General features: G+C 41.5%; 1 protein-coding gene and 1 long non-coding RNA gene across 2 annotated transcripts in view; one reads left to right on the top strand and one right to left on the bottom strand.

Annotated features, from left to right (window-relative positions):
• ADAMTS12 (ADAM metallopeptidase with thrombospondin type 1 motif 12) overlaps positions 1 to 22,562 on the top strand; it is a 310,224-nt gene that overhangs the window by 70,680 nt on the left and 216,982 nt on the right. The window lies entirely within an intron of this gene.
• On the bottom strand, positions 5,565 to 6,499 carry LOC144311950 (uncharacterized). The gene is made up of 2 exons (XR_013377421.1): positions 5,997 to 6,499; positions 5,565 to 5,841 (listed from the first exon to the last, which is right to left on the bottom strand). It is a non-coding gene; the product is annotated as an uncharacterized LOC144311950 (long non-coding RNA).

Raw genomic sequence — 22,562 nt, forward strand, 5'->3', positions numbered from 1 at the left:
GTGGCACTAAACCGCTGAGCCACCCGGGCCCCCACACCGTGGCTGATTTCAAGATACCTGTCCTCTTTAGTTTCTTATGGACTCTGTAACAAATTGCCACAAATTTAAACCAACAAAAATTTATTATTTCACAATTCTGGAGGCCAGCAATCCAAAATCAGTTCCACTGGAGTGAAATCAAGGTGTCAACAGGACCACATGTCCTTCTGGAGGCTCTAGAATCAGTTCCTTGCTTCTTCTAGCTTCTGGCTTATGGCCATGTCACTCCATTCTCTCCCTGGGTAGTCACATTGCCTCCTAGGGCCCACAGGGATAATCCCCACATTTTGAGATCCTTAATCACATCAGCAAAGTCCTTTTGTTGTTGTTGTTGTCACATAAATTAACATTCACATGCAATGGGAATTAAGCCATCACGTCTTTTGGAAAACCATTATTCAAGCACTCACATCTCATTGAACAACTAGTTTACAGAATCCTGAATGTTACCAAATGGTTCTCACAAGTGGGTACAGGGGGCTACAGCACACCATTGAATATAAGCTGCTTGTGGAAAAAGATTGAGATTACTCCTTAGTTTGTATCCTCTACAGTCCTCGGTCTGGTGCAAGCAAGTATGAGCTAGTGTTTAAAAAATATTTTTGCATTGACTATAAGAGACCTTAAAATGTAAAATGCTAGTTAATGTAAAAACACCCTGGTTGTTTCTTTCTAGGAAAAACCTTCAGATTGTGAGAATTATAGTAGAAACACATAGTCAAAGGCTCAGGGACATGATCAGAACTCACACACTAGCCTTGTGAGAGAACCCAGTGAGTCATGGCCAGAATTGACATAGTTTTGAGCTCTTTGAAAAACCCATGTTATCTCTAATGGTTCTTTCTGAACGTTCCTCTTGGATCAAGTTTTCTAGTTGTAGGTTTTTTTGTTCTTTGGCTTTTTCCTCTCATGTCCTTCATCTCATTTGCAGCACTAGACTAAGCTCCCAGGGCAGGGATTGTGTGTTAAGCTTCCTCATTACCTTCCCCTTCACCCTGTACCCAGTCCTGCAATGCTACCACAGTGCCTTGAATTAATGCCTCCACTATTATTTTATTATGTACTGACTGACTGAGCCACTCACCACATAGCAGTGTATACATGTGTGTATATGTGTAAGACCGCACAATGAGTGCAAGAACAGGCCTGGTATTTTTCAAATTTACCCAAAAGTGTATCATATTGGTGTCTCCCTTAATTCCAGATCCTAGTTGGCATAGTTTGTGTTGCTTGGGCCCTATAGGAGGCCATAGTCCTGGAGCCAAAAGCATTTTAAAGAATGTCAGTCACCAATCCCTCTAGCCCCAGAACATACTCTGGCTTTCTGCTCTCTTCTGCTCCTTCACTTAGTGACCTTGCCTTAGTGTCCATTTACCTGGTTTGAGGGGAAGATGGTGCGTGCAACATGTAGAGGGGACACCCTCCAAGATACCTTCCTGGTCTTTTTTTTTGGGACCCAGGGCAGTTGACTCTGGCATGACCCCTTTGACGTGGCCCCCTCCACAATCTTGCTTTTATATTTTTTTAATTAGAAAATGTATTTATTTATTTGACAGAGAAAAGAGAGAGAGAGAGAGCAAGCACAAGCAGGGGGAGTGGCAGAGGGAGAGGGAGAAGCAGAAGCAGGCTGTCCGCTACGCAGGGAGCCTGGTGTGGAGTTCGATTCCATCACCCTGGGATCATGACCTGAGCTGAAGGCAGACACTTAACTGACTGAGCCACCCAGGTGCCCCCATAGTCTTGCTTTTATATGTCTACTCAGTCATTTCGACCAGCAGAGAAAAAGGCAGGAAATACATGAACTAAATATATACTATTTGTTGGCATTGAACTAGGTGGTTTACAACATAGTTTCCTGTTTAATTCCCTTTACAACCTAGCCAATGGGGGATTCACCCCATTTTATGGATGATGAGATTGACAGATGGCCAAGGTGTCTGATGAATGGGTGGTAAATCAATAAGGCGGGTATTATCATTCGCATTTTACAAAGAATGCACACAGTCTCAAGTGGTCAAGAATGTGCTGAATTTCTCTTGTGGGGAACTCCATCCCCACCATCATCAGAACCTTCTGGCATTATGAGTGAGTTCACTTCACTTCTGTGCTCAGCCCTGGTCATCCCCGGGTCAGTGCTGCTGTGTTCCTCTGGGTCCCAGAATCTTTCTCCTGTGAGACTCTATTCCCCACGGTATAGGGGAGTCTGAAGTTGGAGAGAAGGCTTATCAAAGTGTTAGCAGTTATATATACTCTTTTCATCCCAGTGTCTACTAATATCAATAACACATAACTCTAGAAGATAGCGTTTTTCAGCTTTTTTGAGGTATAGTTAATAAAATTGTTAAGATATTTAAAGCATACAGTTGGAATATTTGACATACGTATACATTGTGAAAGGGTTCTCCCCACTGCGTTAATTAACATCTCTATTACCTCATGTATTTATTTTAAAATGAGAACATTTGTTTAACCCTCCCTTAGCAGATTTAAATTATACAATACAGAGTTATTAACTTTAGTAACCATATTATACATGAGATTCTCAGACCTTATTTACCTAATGGGAAGTTTGTGCTCTTTTACCAACCTCTGTTTTCCCCACCTCCTAACCCCTGGCAACCACTTTTTTTTTTAATAATAAATTTATTTTTTATTGGTGTTCAATTTGCCAACATACAGAATAACACCCAGTGCTCATCCCGTCAAGTGCCCCCCCTCAGTGCCTGTCACCCATTCACCACCACCCCTAGGTTAGGAGTCTACATGTTCTGTCTCCCTTTCTGAACCACTTTTTCTACTGTTTATTTTTAAGTTTGACTTCTTTTTTTTTTCTTTTTTTTTAGATTCCACATACAATTGATACCATGCAGTATTTTTGGCGGGGGGTTTCTGTTTTATTTCATGTAGCATAATGCCTTTCAGGTTCATCTATGTCATTGCAAATGTCAAGATTTCCTTCTTTCTGAAGGCTGAATTATGTTCCATCGTGTGTATGGGTATGAGCATGTGTGTGTGTGTGTGTGTGTGTGTGTGTGTGTGTGTGTATACACACATATTTTCTTGTTACATTTGTCCATCAGTGGACACTTAGATCATCTTTATATCTTGGCATTTGTGAGTAATGCTGTAGTGAACATAGGGGTGCAGATATGTCTTTGAGATAATGACTTCATTTTCTTTGGATTATAACCAGAAATGGGATTGCTGGATCATATGCTATTTTTTTTTAATGGTTTGAGGACTCTTACTGTTGTTCAAGGTGGCTGCACCAATTTATATTCCTGCTAACAGTGCACAAGGGTTCCCTTTTCTCCATATCCTCTGCAAAACGTGTTATCTCTTGTCTTTTTAATAATAGTAATTCTAACAGGTGTGAGTATTAGGGGCTACACCTAACAGGTGTGTGAATTTCTAGGGGCTAGTATTTAAATAGATTAGAACATGAATGCTCTTGCCTTGAGTCTTATAGGGCAGGAGCCCTCCTCAACAGGCATGGCCAGGAAGATTATAGACCATTGACCATTGTTAGAGTATATAAGTGAAGGCTAAGTTTTCCCTGTCTAGCAACTGGTACTAGGACTGTGGGAAGCTAAGTATTTAAATTTTTTGGTATGATATAAGCTAAATTTACATTCTTGTTGTCAGTGTGTTACCTTCTCATGCCTGAACTTAGAGATTCCTTTATAGAAGCCTTCTCAGATTCTTTTCAACACTGCCTTCTGTGAATGCCCTCCCTTTCATTTTGGACTCCATTTGATCCTGTTACAGCTAGGAAGAAGGAAGCTGCCTTGAAGGATTCTCTGGCCATTAGTAGTTACAAAGTTCTGATTTGAAATCACATTATTTTGACATTTATTTGTTTACTTTTTTATTTTTATTGAGGTATAACATTTAACATTAGCTTCAGGTGTACAACATAGTAATTAGATATTTGTGTGTTATTGTGTCCTGATCACCACAATAAGTCTAGTTAACACCTGTCACTGTACATAGTTACAAAGTTGTTTTTCTTGTAATGAGGACTTTTCAGATCTCCTCTTTTAGCAACTTTCATATATGCAATATGTTGTTACTAACTACAGTCATCATGCTGGACATTACAGTCCTGTGACTTACTTATTTTATAACTGGAAGTTTGTACCTTTTAACCTGCTTTGGCCATTCTTCCCACTCTCTAGTTTTGACCTTTTAAAGAAAATGATGATATGAGACAAATGAAATTTAGGCTGTGGGTGGGCTTTTGAAATTGCTTCTTGTGCCGCAGCTTTGTCACAGAATTGAAATGGCAAGTAGCACTCGTGATATTAGCAATTACCAAGTTGGAACTGAACAATTTAATGATGTACAATAAAAAGGATCTGTAACAGGCAAAGTTTGGCTCATGGAGATGCATCTTCATGGTCAGACAAATATTATGACATAACAACTGATCTTGAGGTCCTTCCCACTTTCCCTTTCTCTATGTTTAAGGAGAGATGGGAGAGATAAGCTTTGGTTTCAGGAGGCTTTGGAGGGAGGGGGCTCCATTTTGTGTTACCCATTGAGCTTTATAGTCTTTTAACCTAAGGATTTGATCCTTGTTCAGATATGCTTGCTTCCTACTAGGAGGGGTCACAAAACTGCTTGTGCTGTTTGTTACCAGTTTAGAGTAGTGGTTCTCCATCAGCTCCTTTCTCTAAGCCAGTTCTCAACCTTGGTTGCATGTTAAAAGCACTTGAAAAGCTGGGGAAGCTACCCACTTCTAGGAAGTTGAGTTCATCTGGTTGGGATGCAACATGGACACTGGGATGGTTTAAGGCTTCTCAGGTAACTTCCAAGCACAGCCAAGATTGGGAATCAATGGCATAGAGCAAGATGCTGCTGGAGATTTTGATGGGGCTGGAGGAGAAGCATAGGAGGAAGATATTTGGGTACCTTAGAAGTAGGGATGATAGACTGGTACAAAAAGAGAGAACAGAGAAGAGGAAGAGCACAGAAGAGACAGCTGGCTGAAGGAAAGACAGGCTTCTCAGATCTCACTTTTGCCTAGATGAGTTCAGGGAGAAAGCTTCCTTCCATTTTAACCCACTCAGTTATGATTCCCAGGAATCATATACCACCTGATGCCAGGAGGTGAAGACATCAGAAACTGAAAGAGATCTACAGCTTGAGATCGTCCTTGGCTGGTTTAGCCTTACACCTGGACAAGCCAAGAGCAGATAGTTGTCCAAATTGCTAGTTGCAAAAGAGACCATGTTTAGTGTAAAGGGATTTTTAAAATAAAGAATTACATAAAATACATATTGAAAGCCCCCTCCTTAATCTCCCGCCTTACCTGATTATTTTTACAAATTTTGTATGCATGTTGATACTTGCATGTGTGTATCCATACACATATATTTGTACACATATACACATCTGTGTATACCTGCACTCAGAGCCTAGTGTATCTGTGTGTGTGTGTGTATAGGTATATGTGTGTGTGTGTTTTGTAGTTGTCAGAAATAGGTTGGATTATGCTGCAGTAACAAATAACCCCGAACCCAACTGACCACAACAGAAGTTTATTTCTCATTCTCATGCTATATGATATTGACCAGGGGATCTGCTCTTCATAGTCATCCCAGAATCCAAGTGGCCGGAGGCTTGATCGCAACAAATACTTTCAAGAAAACTCGGGAGAGGGAAGATTGCTCTGAAGTACATGCTGGTATGTAAATGCTGTGGCCTGGAAGTGACATATGTCATGTATGCTCACAACTCCTTGGCCATACTAGACCTGTGGCCCCACAGGGGGGTCAGGAAATTCAGCTTTCCACGTGCCTGGAAAGAGAGGAGTACTGGATATCAGCGAGCCACACTGTTACTACAGGTGTGTGTAACCACTATGTAGCTATATGCACATAAAGAATTTTAAGATAAAAATATATATAGAAATTAATGTATGTATATCACTAATAATGAAAATGGAGCCATACCGCTCACTGATTTGGTGTTTTTTCATGCAGCAATATACCTCGACATCTTTCCATGTCAGTATATAAAAATCTTGTCTCTTCTAAAGTTGGCACAGTGGTGTGTTCATTCCATTTACTTTTTCATGAATCCAGGCTGTCATTTGCCAGGCTCCACACTGGGTGCAGGAGTGAATAGGACAGACGTTGCAGCCATGCTCTACTGGCACATTCTGTGTAGCTACCACGTAGCATATCCACTGTAGTCTGTTGTGCTATTGATGTCTTTATTGATGGGACACTTAGATGTTACAAATAATGCTGTAGGCAACATCATGGTACCTCTACCTTTGAGCACTTGTGTAAGTTTTTCTCTTGCACCAACATGTTGCAAGAGAAACATGTTGTGGGTCCTGGAGGTTCTCTGTGTGCTCAAGAAGGTTCTATTTGTCATAATGGAGCTATCAGCAGGATTCTAGTCCAGAGTGTGGTACTCCAGATGAAGTTTCTAGATGTTTTTCCTGGGCTTTGTTGCTGTTGTTGTTTCTCTGGCATTTCATCATTATTGAGGCAGTTGGCCTAAGGTTCTTGGTTCCTTCATTCTCTTCAGCCTTTACTTGAATCAGTGGGGGCAGCCAGGGCAAACTTGAGAGCCCTCCTTATTTGGGCTGAAGCAGCTCTTACTGACCTTGAGGGAGACGAACATTGTGCACTCCCTCTGGCCCCCTCATCCCAGCCCCCCTACCTCTACACTAGAAATATCAGCCAGGAGCTTTAGAAGTTTGTGCATATGGTGCTTGCTTTAGGACCAGAAATAGAGAAAATTCTTCCCAACTTTCCTGTGCTGTGCATTTAGTTTCCAAATAAAATCCAGACGTTGCTGTACATGGAAGTGTGTTGTTGTGATAGCTGCTTGAAAGTACCACACTTTTCTTTCTTTCTTTTTTTTTTAGTACCACACTTTTCAAGCATCTTTTTTGAACGTTTAGAACTTTGTAATGACTAAAAGAAATGTAAATCATGGCCTCTCTGGAAGGAAATGGACATGGTCAGGCAGTTGTCCATTTAAGAATATTTCAAGCCACAGGGAGGCTATTTTTGGAGCAAATTCCTTACAGGTGACAGCTCAAGATGTGATTCGTCGAGTTGGAGAGTGCACTGCCTCCTTGCTCTTCCCTCAAGCTCTGGAGCCTGATATTTCTCCTACTGGCCCCTATTAGAGACTGAGGACGCTGCTCAGGTGTGTGTGTGGGTCTCAGTTGCCTGCCAGGCCAGAGGCTGCTGAAACACACATCTGTTGTGGCTGCTGCTGCTCCTTCTGCTACCCATGTGCTGCCCGCAGTGGCAGATCCAGAGGAAAACGGAGCATAGGAAGGATGTCAGCTAGACTGTTGGCTGCTCCCTACACACTGCTGTCTCCAGTGCCAGTGGACCTGCCATATCTGATTTACTTAATTGAGTGGCTGTACTAGAAAGAGGAAAGGCAGTACAGCAGGGTGAGCATCCCCTCCTGCACCAGGATGGAGCCAAAGAAACCAGAATCTTTCCAGGCTTTTCCCCATTCACCAGGCCAACGCTGTCTTGCTTGCTCCTGTGCCCTTGATTCTACTCTTTTTAAATAATGAAGATGCTCAAAGGAGAAAGTGGAGTCTCTTCTCTTATGGGAATTTTTCTTTGACTCCTCTGAAGACACTTACATGTCTTTCCTTGAACTTTCTTTTATTTTCTTTTTTAAGATTTTATTTATTTATTCACGAGAGACACACAGAGAGAGGCAGAGACACAGGCAGAGGGAGAAGCAGACTCCATGCAGAGAGCCTGACCTGGGACTCGATCCCGGGACCGGGATCACGCCCTGAGCCAAAGGCAGATAGATGCTCACTGCTGAGCCACCCAGGTGTCCCTCCTTCAAACTTTCCAAAGTCTGTGACACATCCTGACATGTGTTTGTGTGTGCTATCTATCCATCCATCCTCATGTATAATGCATTTGTTATGACTCCTTGAGTTGGAAGTCAGAGGGAAAGCAAGTGCATTGTGCATTGAGCTAGAGAATGACTGTGCTTGGCTGAAGGATCATCTGGTCAACTCCTCCCCCTGATTATGAGGATTGAGTTTATTGAAGACAACTAAGGCTGATGATGTATTAGCATTTTTCCACACTAATCTTTCACTTTTCTGACTGTTCCTTCTCCTTCAATCAATCCCAAATGTTTCTTCTTCTCTGCCATGTCTTTCTCTGGGCCTTCAATCCAGCTGTTCCTCTTGTTTCATATTTCTCCTTCCCCACTTTAAAAATTCTATCCTTCCTTCAAGGTTCCTTCTGAGTTTCACCCCCTGCCCCACCCCAAGAGGCCTAACATTGTTGATTTTGTCCCATGTAAGCATAAACATATAAACATTATTGATGCCTAATAATGTAGCACTCCATGATTGGTCTTGGTCAGTTTTTATTTTTTATTTTTTAATTTTTTTTTATTTATTTATGATAGTCACAGAGAGAGAGAGAGAGAGAGAGAGAGAGAGAGGGGCAGAGACACAGGCAGATGGAGAAGCAGGCTCCATGCACCGGGAGCCCGACGTGAGATTCGATCCCGGGTCTCCAGGATCGCGCCCTGGGCCAAAGACAGGTGCCAAACCGCTGCACCACCCAAGGATCCCTTGGTCAGTTTTTATAGGTGTCTTTTCTCTCTACTAGTCTAAGAGGTCAGGTTGTATCTACTCCCTCTATGGTAGAGCCCAAGATCATGCAATAAACAGTAATTGCTGGTACTATCTTGCTGAGAGTACCAGACTTTGAGATTCACTTAGAAAAGAGCCCAGTTTGGAAATTTATATATAAATAAATAATATAATATAATATATTATAAATATATTATTATATTATACATAATATATATAATATATATATGATAAATTCAGTTGTGGACATCAGAATCAGGTTCAGGATCTCACACTTTTCAGTACTCTATGCTGCCCAGGCCCTTTTCTTTGTGTAGTTTAAGATTTTAAAACTCCTGATCATGTCTGTGGGTTATTTCTTTTCTTCTTTTATTCTGTGGGTTATTTCAACCCAGTATCTTGTAGAAAGATAACTTTTGCAGGAAGCCAGAGGCCATGTGCCAGCTGTACTGCTGTGCACATGAGAAGCTGTGGTCCGGTGGGCAAGAGGATCAGGGACAGAGCATAAGCCAGAGGCATTGGCCTCCATCTCCTGAAATGCTTTCAGATCTGGACATGGTTTGCTTTCATCATGAGTGTCTGAGCTCACACTTTACAATGGAGGGATTGTAATCACCAAGTAGCCTCTGATAAATGTTAGTATCATGGGATGCCTGGGTGGCTTATGGTTGAGCATCTGCCTTTGGCCCAGGGCGTGATCCTGGAGTCCTGGGATCGAATACGACATCAGGCTCTCTGCATGGAGCCTGCTTCTCCCTCTGCCTATGGCCCTGCCTCTTTCTTTCTGTGTCTTTCATGAGTAAATAAATAAAATCTTTTTAAAAAATGTTAGTATCACTAGATGTGGGAGACAGATGTCAGGGACACCTCCAGGTATGATGCAGCAGGAAGAACACAGTATGACCTGTGGGGTGCTTTGATGGCTCAGTTGGTTAAGCATCTGCCATCGGCTCGGGTCATGATCTCAGGGTCCTGGGTTTGGAGCCCTGAATTGGCTCCCTGCTCAGTAGAGAGCCTGCTTCTCCCTCTGCCCCTTTCTCCACTCATGCACAATCTCTCTCTCTCTCTCTTTCTCTCAGATAAGTAAATAAAATCTAAAAGAACACCAGCACAACCTATGAAGTATTCCTGTTTATAGGAATAATTCTTTCATATGTCTATAAAGGAAGCTGATATCTACTGTTTATCCACAGATATGTATCAATATGCATATACACATCTGTACATGGAGCTAGAAACTTGATTTGATCCAAATACATGTGTATACATAGGTACATATATATACTTACACACAGACATGTATATATGTATACACAAGCATGCCACAAACCTGAATCTAATCAATCTAGTTAACCAGTTTATAGGAAAACAGGATTAAGGAAAACCACAGGGGGTAAAAAAAGAAAACCACAGGGAAGCAAACAGATTCAGAATGTGGAACATCCTATAGAATAATAGACCTGGTTTCTGCACCCAGCGAATGGCAGAGGGGAAAGGTGGGTGGGCCTGCAGTAGGATAAAACAGAAGAGACAAAACAACCAAATGCCAAGTGTGGAATTTCTCTGCACCACATTTGAAAAGATGAACTGTAAAGAGACCATTTTTGAGCGAATTGCAATTTTGTCAAAAATTGGGAGATTAGGGCAGCCTGAGTGGCTCAGCCGTTTAGCACTGCCTTCAGCCCAAGGTGTGATCCTGGAGACCCGGGATCGAGTCCCTTGTCGGGCTCCCTGCATGGAGCCTGCTTCTCCCTCTGCCTCTCTCCCTCTATCTGTGTGTGTGTCTCTCATGAATAAATAAAATCTTTATAAAAAAATTGGGAGATTATTATAATTTTTTTTTACCCTTGGTAGGTGTGATAAAGGCATAGTGCTTATGCTTGAAAATGTCCATAATTAAAAAAAAAAAAAGAAAATGTCCATAAGTTTACAAGATTCATAGTGTGGTTTTGGTGTGAAATGACATGGTGCTGAGATTTGCTTGCAAATCCTGCAGCCGCGAGCTCGGCCCTGCGGTCAGCTGCAGGGGAGGCCCGAGGGCAGGCCAGTCAGAGGGCGGAGGCGGCAAAGCCAGCGGAGCTGCACGGCCGGAGCATGGACTTCCCCTGGAGTCTGTCAGTCAGTCAGGAGCACCGAGAGATTTCAAGGTAGAGGGAAGCCAAGCACAGGCGTGAAATGCCAGCGACAGGGCGTCGGGAGGCTTGCTACTGGCACGTGCATCGTTTCTTTTCAGGCCGCTGGGACTGTGGCCCACATGCCACCTGGGCCACCGCGGCTCCCTCCCCGTGAGCGCTTCCCTGCTTCCCTGCGGGAGGCCCGGGGACCCCCTTAGGGCCCCAGAAGCCGCCCTGGGCTCTTTCTGCCCGAGTAAAGGCGAGATGGCAAGGGCAGCTCCGGGCCTGCCTCCGTCGGGGCCTGGCCCAGCCTCTGCCCGGGGACGAGCGTGTGGCAGTGCCAGCCGCGGCTTGGTTGGCTCAGGGTCTGGGTCCACAGTGCACGACGTCCCTGCGGGGCACGTCCCCCTGCTCGGCCCATGTGGCCTTTCTATACCGCAGGGAACGCACACGATGGGCACAACCTACTGAACCTCCCACGTGCCCATAGATCCCGGCTGTCTCCTTACAGAGCCCACGCTTCTGTGCTTCTGCTATGGGACTCGCGTGATCCTGAATGAGCGCGTGTGTGCGTGTGTGACTTCTGTGCCCTGAATCATGTTTGCAGTGAGCTGGCTTTTCCCTCTTTGAGAGCAGGACTTTGCAGTGAAGAAGCTCCTGGCCGAGTGCCGTGGAAACAGTCTGAGGATTCGGAGGAAACTGGGTTGCTGGATCTGTAGGATGGAGTGGGGACACCGCAGGGGCCTTGGGCCTTGGGCACTGAAGTGTTCCGCAAATGTCAAGTGGGGCTCTCTCGTATTGGTGTGTGTAGGTGAGAGACACCTGCTCCTCTTAAATAGCCCTTCCCTTCCTTTAAGGCCGTAATGCAAGGATCATCTCACAGCTGGAGAAGTTCAGAATAGCTGCCTGGTGCACCTGCTTCTGGTTTGTCTCCCAATCATGCCCCATTTGTCTCCCCGCCACCGCACCTGGATGCCCTGGAAAGTGCAATCCCACGAACTATCAAGTAGAGAAAGACAACATCTGCTTTTTTGTGTACACCTCTGCCGGGTATATTTTAGATTCCTACTTTTCCTTCCTGCCTTCCCTTCCTCCTTCCCTTCCTTCCACTCTTTCCCTCCCTCTTCCTCCCTCCTTGGTACATTTTCATACCATTCCAGTGAGTCATTAGGAAATCTAATACATTTATGACCTTGGATATGCAGTTATTTATTGGCTAGATTGGGAGAGAGAGTGAGAGGGAGAGAGAGAGAGCTCCAGACCTCTCCCAGTGTTGCTTGATTGTTTTGGCTGCAGGTTCGTTATTCCAGGGTCTGTTAAGTCTCTTGAGTGATAGGAGTCACTGTCGCTGTTCAGAGGAGCCACCCCGGGCAGGTGTCTGTCCCAGAACAGATTGCAGTGCGATCAAGGCAGGGACAGGGGCGCCCATCTGTTCTGGAATTAATTGGCATCCTTATGGGATCATCTTGATTAAGGGTGACCAAGGGTCACCATTTCCGTCCCGTTGAGTGAGGCTGGGAGCTCCTTGGTGGCAGGGACTGTGTTCTATTTGTTGTTGTGCCCAAGATTGCGAATCTGAGAAACCACCAAGGAGCCGACACCGGTGCAAATACACTAGGGTTTATTTACCAGCTCGAGCTTGGGTCCAAGTATACTCCATACAGCAGAGCAGAGGCTTGGACCCCGAAGTGGGTTACAGCTGGGTTTTTTATGGGCTGGTCTAGGGGATTTTTAGAAGGGGTGGAGGAATTTTTTCCATTCCAATATGGGGGAAAGGGTGGGGGAGTTTCTTAAGATCTGATATGGGATTCTCTGCCGAGGGCATTCTGAGCTTTAATGTCTCTCCGATAGAGGATTCCCTGCCTAGGACATTCTGCAGTTTTTCCTGTAAAGTTCAGCTCTTATTCCCAGGGACCTAAAATGGCTGTACTTGTGCTAATGCTAAACTTGAGGTGGAATGGCCTTAATTTTTCTTGGCCTCCACATTTGTCTTCAGTTGTTTGGCACTGAAACACTCCCTTGCACATGGTAGGTGCTCAGTGTCTGTTTAATTCATGTGGAAGAGTCAGGAGAAAACAGCACTGTTCCCTGTCCTGCTTCCCTGTGCCTCTAAGTATCTGGAGAAAACTCACTCCCTTTTTTATAGGGGAGACTCTTATGTGAGCCCACACAATGATGCAGTATTGATTCCTAGGAGCAGTCATGCCTGAGGGTTCCCCCGGGACTGGGATGTGGAAGGAGCAAGGATGTGGGCGGCTGGGATGGGAACCAGGAGACAGGCCTTCCTAAGAATGGGTCACAATCCACAAGTGCTAGCAATGGTAGGAGTTCCAGGCAATTCACTAGATAGATTTAGGGACCTTGCTGACATGTGTAATGCTGGCTGCAACCCTTCAGTGGACGGTTACCTTAATTTTATTGAAGTCCCCATGATCCCTCTGCTACAAATCTGTCCTTTTTCAAAAAATTAGGAATCTTTAGCCTTTATTTCTAGCAACCTGATTTTTTTTTTTTTTGTCAATCTGTCAGTCAGTAAAATCAAACAGTAGGAGGTGACTACCAATGCTGATTTTTAAATGTTTCCTATGTTCTCCCAAGGATGGGAGACTCCTCCTGCCTAAGGAATGACAAGATGTTTCAAAGAAAAAGACATTACTTTTAACTGAATTGAAAAGGCCTAAAGTGCTTTTCAGCCATAGAGGACCACACCGAGGCATAAAGTCAGCAGATTATTTCATGGTTAATGTGTGTAATGGTTGTGATTAGGTCATAATCATAATGAAATGGTTGGCCTTTTTAGGTGTTGAGCTAAGAAGGATCCCTTTCAGTGAACCAGAATCGCTACAAAGGTGGAGGAATTGGGAATTTTAATTGTTGGTTTAATTCATTAGGATCAAATGGGTGTTTGCAATCCCTGGTGTCTGGTACTGGCAGTGGACTGCATAGATATGATGGAAAGAGGGTCAGAAAATGGGTCTTCCCAGAGTCCTGTTAATCCCACTGTGCCCTGCCACAATGCTGAAGGTTTCTGGCATTGTAGACCACGGGCAGTGTGTCTTAAACTTGTCTGATCACAAGAATCAGTCATTTTGCTTATTGAAAACATGGATTCCTGGGACCCAGTCTGGTCAAGAGGAGGGTCTCAGGAGTATGTGTGTGTGCGGTAATGCATATCAGAATTGCCTGAGTTGGGGATCCCTCGGTGGCTCAGCGGTTTAGCGCTTGCCTTTGGCCCAGGGCACGATCCTGGAGACCCAGGATCGAGTCCCATGTCGGACTCCCTGCATGGATCCTGCTTCTCCCTCCTCCTGTGTCTCTGCCTCTCTCTCTCTCTCTCTCTCTCTCTCTCTCTCTATGTCTATCATAAATAAATAAATAAATAAATAAATAAATAAATAAATCTTTAAAAAAAAGAGAATTGCCTGTAGTCATCACTCATTTGCAAACTGTATAGATTTCCCCATAATAGATGATGATATTCTTTGATTTCTGGTATTAAACTGTACAGAGGAATAAATATGTGTATTTAGAAGAAACCTGCTTAAGTATTAATGTGCTGCTTCCTGTCTTCCTCCCCTGCCCCGCCACCACCACCTACCCTCATTGGAGAACCACTGACCCAGAAGAATGGATATTTTTTTTAGGAAATGTTTCTCAATAGCTTTTCAAGGTATCATTTGCATACCATCAAATGCAAATCAAATGCAAATGTTAATTGTATATACAATTCAGTGATTTTTGAGTAAACTTAGCAATTGTGGGATCATCACCACAATACATTTTTTAGAATATTTCTATCACCCCAAAAAGTTCACTCATGCCTATTTGCAGGCAGTTCCCTTTCCCAGCCTGGCCCCAGGCAAAAAAGTATTCTGTCTCTCAAGATTTGCATTTTAAAGAAATTTCATGTAATGGAATCATGCAAGATGCAATCTTTTGTGTCTGGCGTCTCTCACTTAGCATAATATCTTTGAGGTTCATCTGTGTTGTTGCGTATATTAGTGGCTCATTCTTTTTATTGCTGAACAGTGTTCCATTGTATTGATATAGTTTGTTTATCCATTGACTAGTTGATGGATATTTGGATTATTGCCAGCTTTGACCTCCAGCTTTCAGCTACTTTAAATGATGTTGCTGTGAATATTGCATACAAGTCCTGGGTGACTCCATGCTCTCATTTCTCTTGAGTAGATACCTGAGAGTGGAATTGTTTGGTTATATGAAGAGTATATGTTTAGTCTTTTGGAAAACTGCCAGTTTTCCCAAATAACTTTGCTATTTTACATTCCTACCAGCAATATACGAGTGTTGTAATTTCTCCAAGTCTTAGCCAACACTTGGCATTGCTAGTCTTTGAGATTACAACCATTCAAATGGGTATGTATGCTGTATAATTATGGTTTTAATTTGCATTCCCCTAATAATTAATGGAGTTGAACATCTTTTTGGAAGCTCGGTGGCAAGTAATATCTTTTTTTTTTTTTTTTTAAAGATTTATTTAGGTGGCTCAGCTGTTTAGCGCCGCCTTCAGCCCAGGGCCTGATCCTGGAGACCCTGGATCGAGTCCCATCATGGTGCCTGCTTCTCCCTCTGCCTGTGTGTCTGCCTCTGTGTGTGTGTGTGTGTGTGTGTGTGTCTCATGAATAAATAAATAAAATCTTAAAAAAAACAAAATAAAAAATAAAATTTTATTTGAGAGAGAGCGCGTGCGTGAAATGAGGGACAGAGGAAGAGAGAAACCTTAGTTGACTCTGTGCTGAGTATGGAGCCTGACATGAGGCTCAATCTCAAGATCACGACCTGAGCTAAAACCAGAGTCAGACACTTAACTGACTGAGCCACCCAGGGGCTCCAAGTCAATCGTTATATTAAAGTGTCTGTTTAAATATTTCTGCCCATTTTGTAATTGGTTTGTCTTCTTATTGAATTGCAAGAATATACTGAAAACAAGTCTTCTATCAGATACATGTTTTGCAAATATTTTCTCCCTCCCTGTTTGTCATGTCATTTCTTTTTCTAAAAGATCTTTTGAAGAGAAAAAATGTTAATTTTGCTGAAGTTCATTTTATTAATTTTTCTCTTATGTGTTGTGTTTTGGTGTCATACGTAAGAATTTTTTTGCCTTATCCAAGGTTGCAATGATTTAAAGAAAAAAAAAGCTTTAGCCCTTGCATTTAGGCTTATGATCCATTTTGAATTAAACTTTGTATATGGTGTGAGGTAAGTACCATCTTTATTCTTTTCCATGTGGATATCCAATTGTCTCAGCTCCATTTCCTTTCCCCTTTTCCCTGTCGTGTCCCATTAAATTGCTTTGGTTACTTCACTAAAAATTAATTGACTTAAGAGTAAGGGTTAATTTCTGAGCTCTCACTTCTCTTCCATTGATGTATATATATATATCTTTCCTTACACCAATACCACCTGTCTTGATTATGGTAGTTTACAGTAAGTTTTGAAATTAGGTAGTAAATTTCTAACCTTGTTCTTCTTTATAAAATTTATTTTGGCTACTCTAGGTATTTTTCATTTCAACATAAATTTTAAGATCAACTGATAATTTTCTACAAAAAAAAAAAGGCATCCAGAATTTTGATAGGGATTGTGTTTTATCTATAGATCAGTTTGGGGAGAATTTCTCAAAACTGTGTTTTCAGTCCTTGAACATGGTATTGTCTCTTCAAGTATTTAGAAATTCTTTAATTTTGTGATGTTTTATAGATTTCAGGGTATAAATATTGCACACGTATTTAAAAATTGACTTGTAATTTTTCTATTCTTTTTGATTGTGTTTGCTAACTTTAATATCCTAGTAATACTGACTTCAGGAAAAGGTGGGAGATTTTACCTTCTATGTTGCTTTCTGAAAGAGTTTGTATAGGATTGGTATTATTTCTTAAGTACTTGATAGAATTTACCAGGGAGGTCATTGGGTTTAAACTTTTCTTGGTGGAAAATTTTTAACTACTAAGTCAAGCTTTAAAAAAATTTTATTTGTTGCATATGTGAATTGAGACTGTCCATCTTGTAACCTTAGAGCATAAAGTCTGAGAGGCTAAATGTCTGTGGCCATGGCTGCAATGTTGACTTGATCTCAGAAAACATTTGCTGTTCCTGTTGCATTACTGCAGCGAGTATTCTGTATCTGCCACCACAGTATTCTTGGTGAAAGTAAAAAATACAGAAGAAAAGAGAAGGAGGTTTTTACCTGGAAACCTCGAGTTTTACCTGGAAACCTCTGCTGTCCCACCACTGAGATTCTCTGATGATATTACTCCTGGTGCATGACTTCAGTAACTCCTGAAATTTTGCTGGTGATGAGAAGGGGAAAGACTGCTTCCACATTTATCAGACGCAGCTCGGGAGAGAACTATAAAAATAAAGAAGTTAGTTGGCAGCAAAAGGTGCCTGACCCAGTGGGATGAAATTAGTTCTTCATCTTTTGAAGCAGTGTGATTCAGAAAACATTTTTTTAAAGATTATTTCTTTATTTGAGAGGGGGAGAAGGAGGGAACATGAGCAGGGGCAGAGGCAGAGGGACAGACTCCCTGCTGAGCGGCTCAATCTCAGGACCCTGGGATCATGACCTGAGCTGTGAAGGCAGGTGCTTAACCAACCCAGTCACCCAGGCGCCCCTTGATTACTGTAGCTTTATAATGAAGCTTGAAGTTGGGTAGTGTCAGTCCTCTATGTTCTTCTGCAATATTGTGTTGGTTATTCTGAGGGTTTTTTTTTCCCTCTACATATAAAGTTTAGTGTTGGTTTGTTGCTATCCACAAAATAATTTGCTGGGATTTTGATTGGGATTGCACTGAATATATAGGTCAAGTTGGGAAGAACAGATATTGTGACAATATTGAGTTTTCCTATCCATGAAGGTGGACCATCTCTTCAATTACTTAGTTTTTTATTTCCTTCATCAGAGTTTTGTAGTCTTCCCTGTATACCTTCTTTTGCATATTTTATTAGATTTATACCTAAGTATTTAATTTTGCAGTGCTAATATAGATGGTATTGTGTTTTTAATTTCAAATTTCATCTGTTAATTGCTGGTATATAAGAAAGTGATTGACTTTTGTATGTTAACTTGTATCCTACAACTTTGCTATAAAACTTATTGGTTCCAGGAGGGTTTTTTGTTGATTCTTTTGTATTTTCTATGTACACAATCATATCATCTGTAAACAAAGACAGTTTATTTCTTCCTTCTCAATTGGTATACCTTTTACTTCTTCCTCCCTCCCTTCTTTCTTTCCTTGGTTTGGGTTTTGTTTGTTTGTTTTGGTCTTTTTGCATTAGTTAGAACTTCCAGTACAATGTTGAAAAGCAGTGGTAAGATAGGGTATATTTGTCTTGTACTTGATCTTAGTGGGAAAGCTTCGAGTTTCTCGCTATTAAGTATGATGTTAGTTGTATGATTTTTATAGATACTTTTTATCAAGTTTTTTTCCTCCTAGTATGCTTAGATGTAGTATTTTTGGCATTTATCCTACATGGTGTTATCTGAGCTTCCTGGGCCTGTGGCTTGGTTTCTGGAATTAATTTGGGGAAATTCTCAGTCAGTTTTATTTCAAATATTTCTTCTTTTCTTTCTTTCTTCTCCTTCTGGTATTTCCATTATGGGTAAGTTATACCTTTTATGGTTGCCCCAACAGTCCTTGAATAATCTGTTCTTTTTTTTTTTTCTTAGTCTTTGTTCTCTCTGATTTTCAGTTTTAGAGGTTTCTATTGATATATTCTCAAGCTCAAAGATTCTTTTCTCAGGTCTGACCCATCTGCTAATAAGCCCATCAAAGGCATTCTTTATTGCTGTTATAGTGGTTTTGATCTCCAGCAATTTTTTTTTTGTTCTTTCTTAAGATTTCCCTCTCTCTGCTTACATTTCCCATCTGTTCTTGCATTCTGTCTTCATTATCTATTAGAGCTCTTAGCACATTAATCATATTTGTTCTAAATTCCTGGTATGATGCTTTCAACATCCCTGCCAATGTCTGGTTCTGATGCTTGCTCTGTCTCTTCAAATTGTGTGTCTTGCCTTTTGGTATGCTTTGTAATTTTTTTTAAGAAAAATTGTGTATGTTCATACATGATGTTTTGATATGCACAGTGGAATGATTACTATAGTCAAGCTAATTAACATATCCATCTTCTCACAGAGTTACCATTTAGGGGGTAATTTTTTCTTAATAGGTGATATGATACACCAGATAAAAGGAACTGCCATAAATAGGCCTTTAGTAATGCAGTAGTAAGGTTTAGGGGAAGGGAAGGTGTTCTGTAGTCCTATTATTAGGTCTCAGTGTTTTAGTGAACCTTGCCTCTGGGCTGTGAACTTCAGAGAAAATTCTCAGTTTTTTTCTCCCCTTGAGATGGGACAAGATTGCTTAAATGGACTGGAGTTGGGTATTTCCTTTCCCCAAGGTAAGTCAGTCTCTAATAATACCCAAGCAGATTAGGCTCTGGTTAACTAGTTTCTTCTGAAGGCAGGCTTTGTGAAGAATGCAGTGTTCTTTCTGGAGTGTTTCAGGATGGTTCCTTTTGCTCTCCTCCTGCCAGAAGAATGAGGTGATTTTTCCCTCTGATATTTATTGTGTGAATTTGGCCAAGTTTCTGAAGGTAGATCTCAGTTTTGTAGGACCTCTTATAAATGAATCCCCTTGTTGTTAATTCTCAGAGTTGTGTCTATGCTGAGCCTCCAGTAGTGTGTTCAAAATTATAGTTCATTTTTCCCAGTTTTGGTTTCCATGATGGTTTCCACTCGTGAGTCTGTTCTGGTAAGCTGCTCTCTGCATCCACCAGTCTGTTTGCCTTATGTCCTCCTCTCTTTTATGCATCTAAGAAGAGTTGTTGATTTTTCAGTCTGTTGAAGTTTTTACTTGCTAAGATGGCATGATGGCTTCCTAGGTCCTTAAATGCATAATGGGAAACTAGAAACCCTCTTCTGTGTACCTATTTTTGCCAGATGGATATTTATATTTTAGTTAAAATTTTTAGTAATAAAAACTAATTACTTTAGGACATTTAGAATATACAAGAAAATAAAAAAGAGGAAAATATCATACAGAATGAGACTCAGTGTCTTGGTGAATGCCTCTCCACTTAACCACTGAGGCTCTGATCTTGTTTTCCTGTGATTTATCAGGATCTGATCCCAAGAAAGGACTGAGGGCCATTAATTCAGACAGATTGAAAACTTAGTAAGATATTTCCTCTAAAGTTATTTTAATTAATTTTCAAGAAACAAGTTCCTTATTCACTTGAAACCAAAGGAATAATGATCTAATTATGGATTTAAGCATCAGTTATTCAACATTCGTCACTGAACAGATATGTGTTGAACACTTACCAGGTGTTGGGCCAGATTCTAAGCAATGGTGATACAGCATTGAACAAAATAGATAAGAACTCCTTGCCTCATGGAACTGACATTGTAGTGTGGAGAGTGACATTAGATGATATTAAACTGGTAAATATATGCCTATATAGTATGAAATAAGTGCTATGGAGAAAAATTAAGGTAGAGTGGATAGGGAGCGCTATGGTGGGAGCTATTTACATTTCTGTTTGCATGATCAGGGAAGGGCTTTCTAGAAGATGATACGAGAAGTGTATGTGTGTCTGGAGCAAGGGGACAGGGGCAGAATTTAAAGGCAAGGACCCTGAAAAAAAAAAAAAACCACGATTTCAATGATCTCCCCCTAGACCTCCACAAAGGGGACTCTACTTAGACCACTGAGTTTTTCTGAACGTATATTTCAGACAGATTTGAGAAACACCATTTAAAACATTTTTATATTTCCACAAGACCCCAGGTAAAGCTGGACACATAAAATCAGTGAGAGATGGATTTATTTCAAGTTCCTAATGTGTCCTGGGAGAAGCTGAATCACAGACAGTTGAAGACTCCCCTCCCCCCAAACAGTGTACATCAGTGTGCCAGTTACAAATAGTGAGAAAAGATTCAGCAATGTCCCTGCCATTTCCCAGGAGACTCCAGGAAGATTGAAACTTGATCCGAATAGGATCTCTTGTTCCCTACAGATTTCAGATTTTCCTATACTCAGTTCATGGTTGGAAACAACCAGATCCCAGTGCATAAGACTGTTTCCTCCTTAACGCCCTTAAGGTCAAACAGACTGTTCTGGGAAGGTCTCTTTGGAACCTTTGGAATGAAAATGCATTTAAAACCATGAGCTCATGCTTTCCATAGATGAAACTTTTTCAGATGGGCTGTCACATTACTAAAAAATGCCCACCCACCACCCCAGGCATGAGTTAATTTGAAAGAAAACCATTATAAAGCATAATTGTGATTTGCAGCAAAATAAGTCATTGCGATTTTTCAGCTGAAAATGATAAAGGGATGTGCATACGTTTTACTTGCAGGTTCGTGGATAGAGCTTCATTTGCCTTTCACTATGCCCATGGGAAGAAGACAGGGCAGGTATTATAATTTTCATTTTTCATCTGAAAAGCCTTAGGCCCAGGAGATTCAGTGACTGCATGAGGTCACATATTGGGATAAGACCCTGCATCTCCTGATTGCCTTACATTATTCCATTCACCCCTCCTCAGAGTCCCAAATCCTATGTTAAGACATCTAGAAAGACAACTAAATACCTCAGTGCCATCTGTTTCTAATTTTTCTTCTCAATGGGAAGAGAACTATATTTCTACCCTAAGAAACTTGACATTTTCTTTGTGCTGATTTGGCAGAAAGTCCCAGGCTGAGATGAACTCCTTCTGGTAACTGTTTTAAGGTGAATACAGTGGCCTCTTTTTAAAAGTTCTTTTAAACTCTTTGGTCTGAACCAAGTAGCTACAATTTCCAGGGAGCAAAATTAGCCCTTTCCATCAACCCCAGGGCTGGATACTAGCTTTCATCTAAATTTAGGTAATCCTCTCTTATTTAGAGCTGGCACTCCAATTCTAGCTGCTGGCACCATCTCTCCTTTTGCACTTGATGTATAGAAGCATATTGTGTGAGTTTCCTGTTGCAGCTTTAACAGGTTACTGCAAGACGTGTGGTTTAAAACAACACAGATTTATTATCTTACAGTTCCTGGAGGTCAGTAGTTTGACGTGGGTCTCAGTGAACCAATAACAAGGTGTCAGCAGGGCTGCGTTCCTTCTGCAGATTTGAGGATTAAACTATTTCCTTGCTTTTTCTAGCTTCTAGAAGTCACTTTCATGGTTTATGTCCTCATTTCTCCATTTTCAAAGCCAGCAATGTTGGGCCAAGTCTTTTTCACACTGCCGTCTCTCTAGTTCTCACTAGCTCCATCTTCCATTTGTAATAATCCTTTGGATTACATCAGCCCCCACATCGATAATCCAGGCTAATCTCCCGTCTCTGATTAGAAACCTTAATTCTATCAGCATTCTATTGTTCTCTTTCCCATGTTATCTAACTTATTCACAATTTCTGGCAATTAGGATATAGATATCTTTGAAGGGCCTTATTTAGCCTTCCATGTATATATTATTTTGTTTTCTAGCTGTCCCCTTTTTAACATGTGCATTTTAGTATATAATAATTTGGATGGGGCATCTGGGTGGCTTCAGTGGGTTGAGCATCCAACTCTTGGCTTTGGCTCAGGTCATGATCTCAGGATCATGAGATGGAGCCCTGCGCTGGGCTCCCTGCTCAGAGGGGAGTCTGCTTGAAGATTCTCTCTCTCCCTCTGCACTCCCTCAACCCTCAAATAAATAAGTAAACCTTAAAAAAAAAAAAAAAACCAAAGCCCTAATTTGGATAGTTTATCATGCTACTAAATGTTCCTGATCACTGTAAT

This window comes from Canis aureus, chromosome 4, assembly GCF_053574225.1.
Source record: "Canis aureus isolate CA01 chromosome 4, VMU_Caureus_v.1.0, whole genome shotgun sequence".
Lineage (NCBI taxonomy): Eukaryota > Metazoa > Chordata > Mammalia > Carnivora > Canidae > Canis > Canis aureus.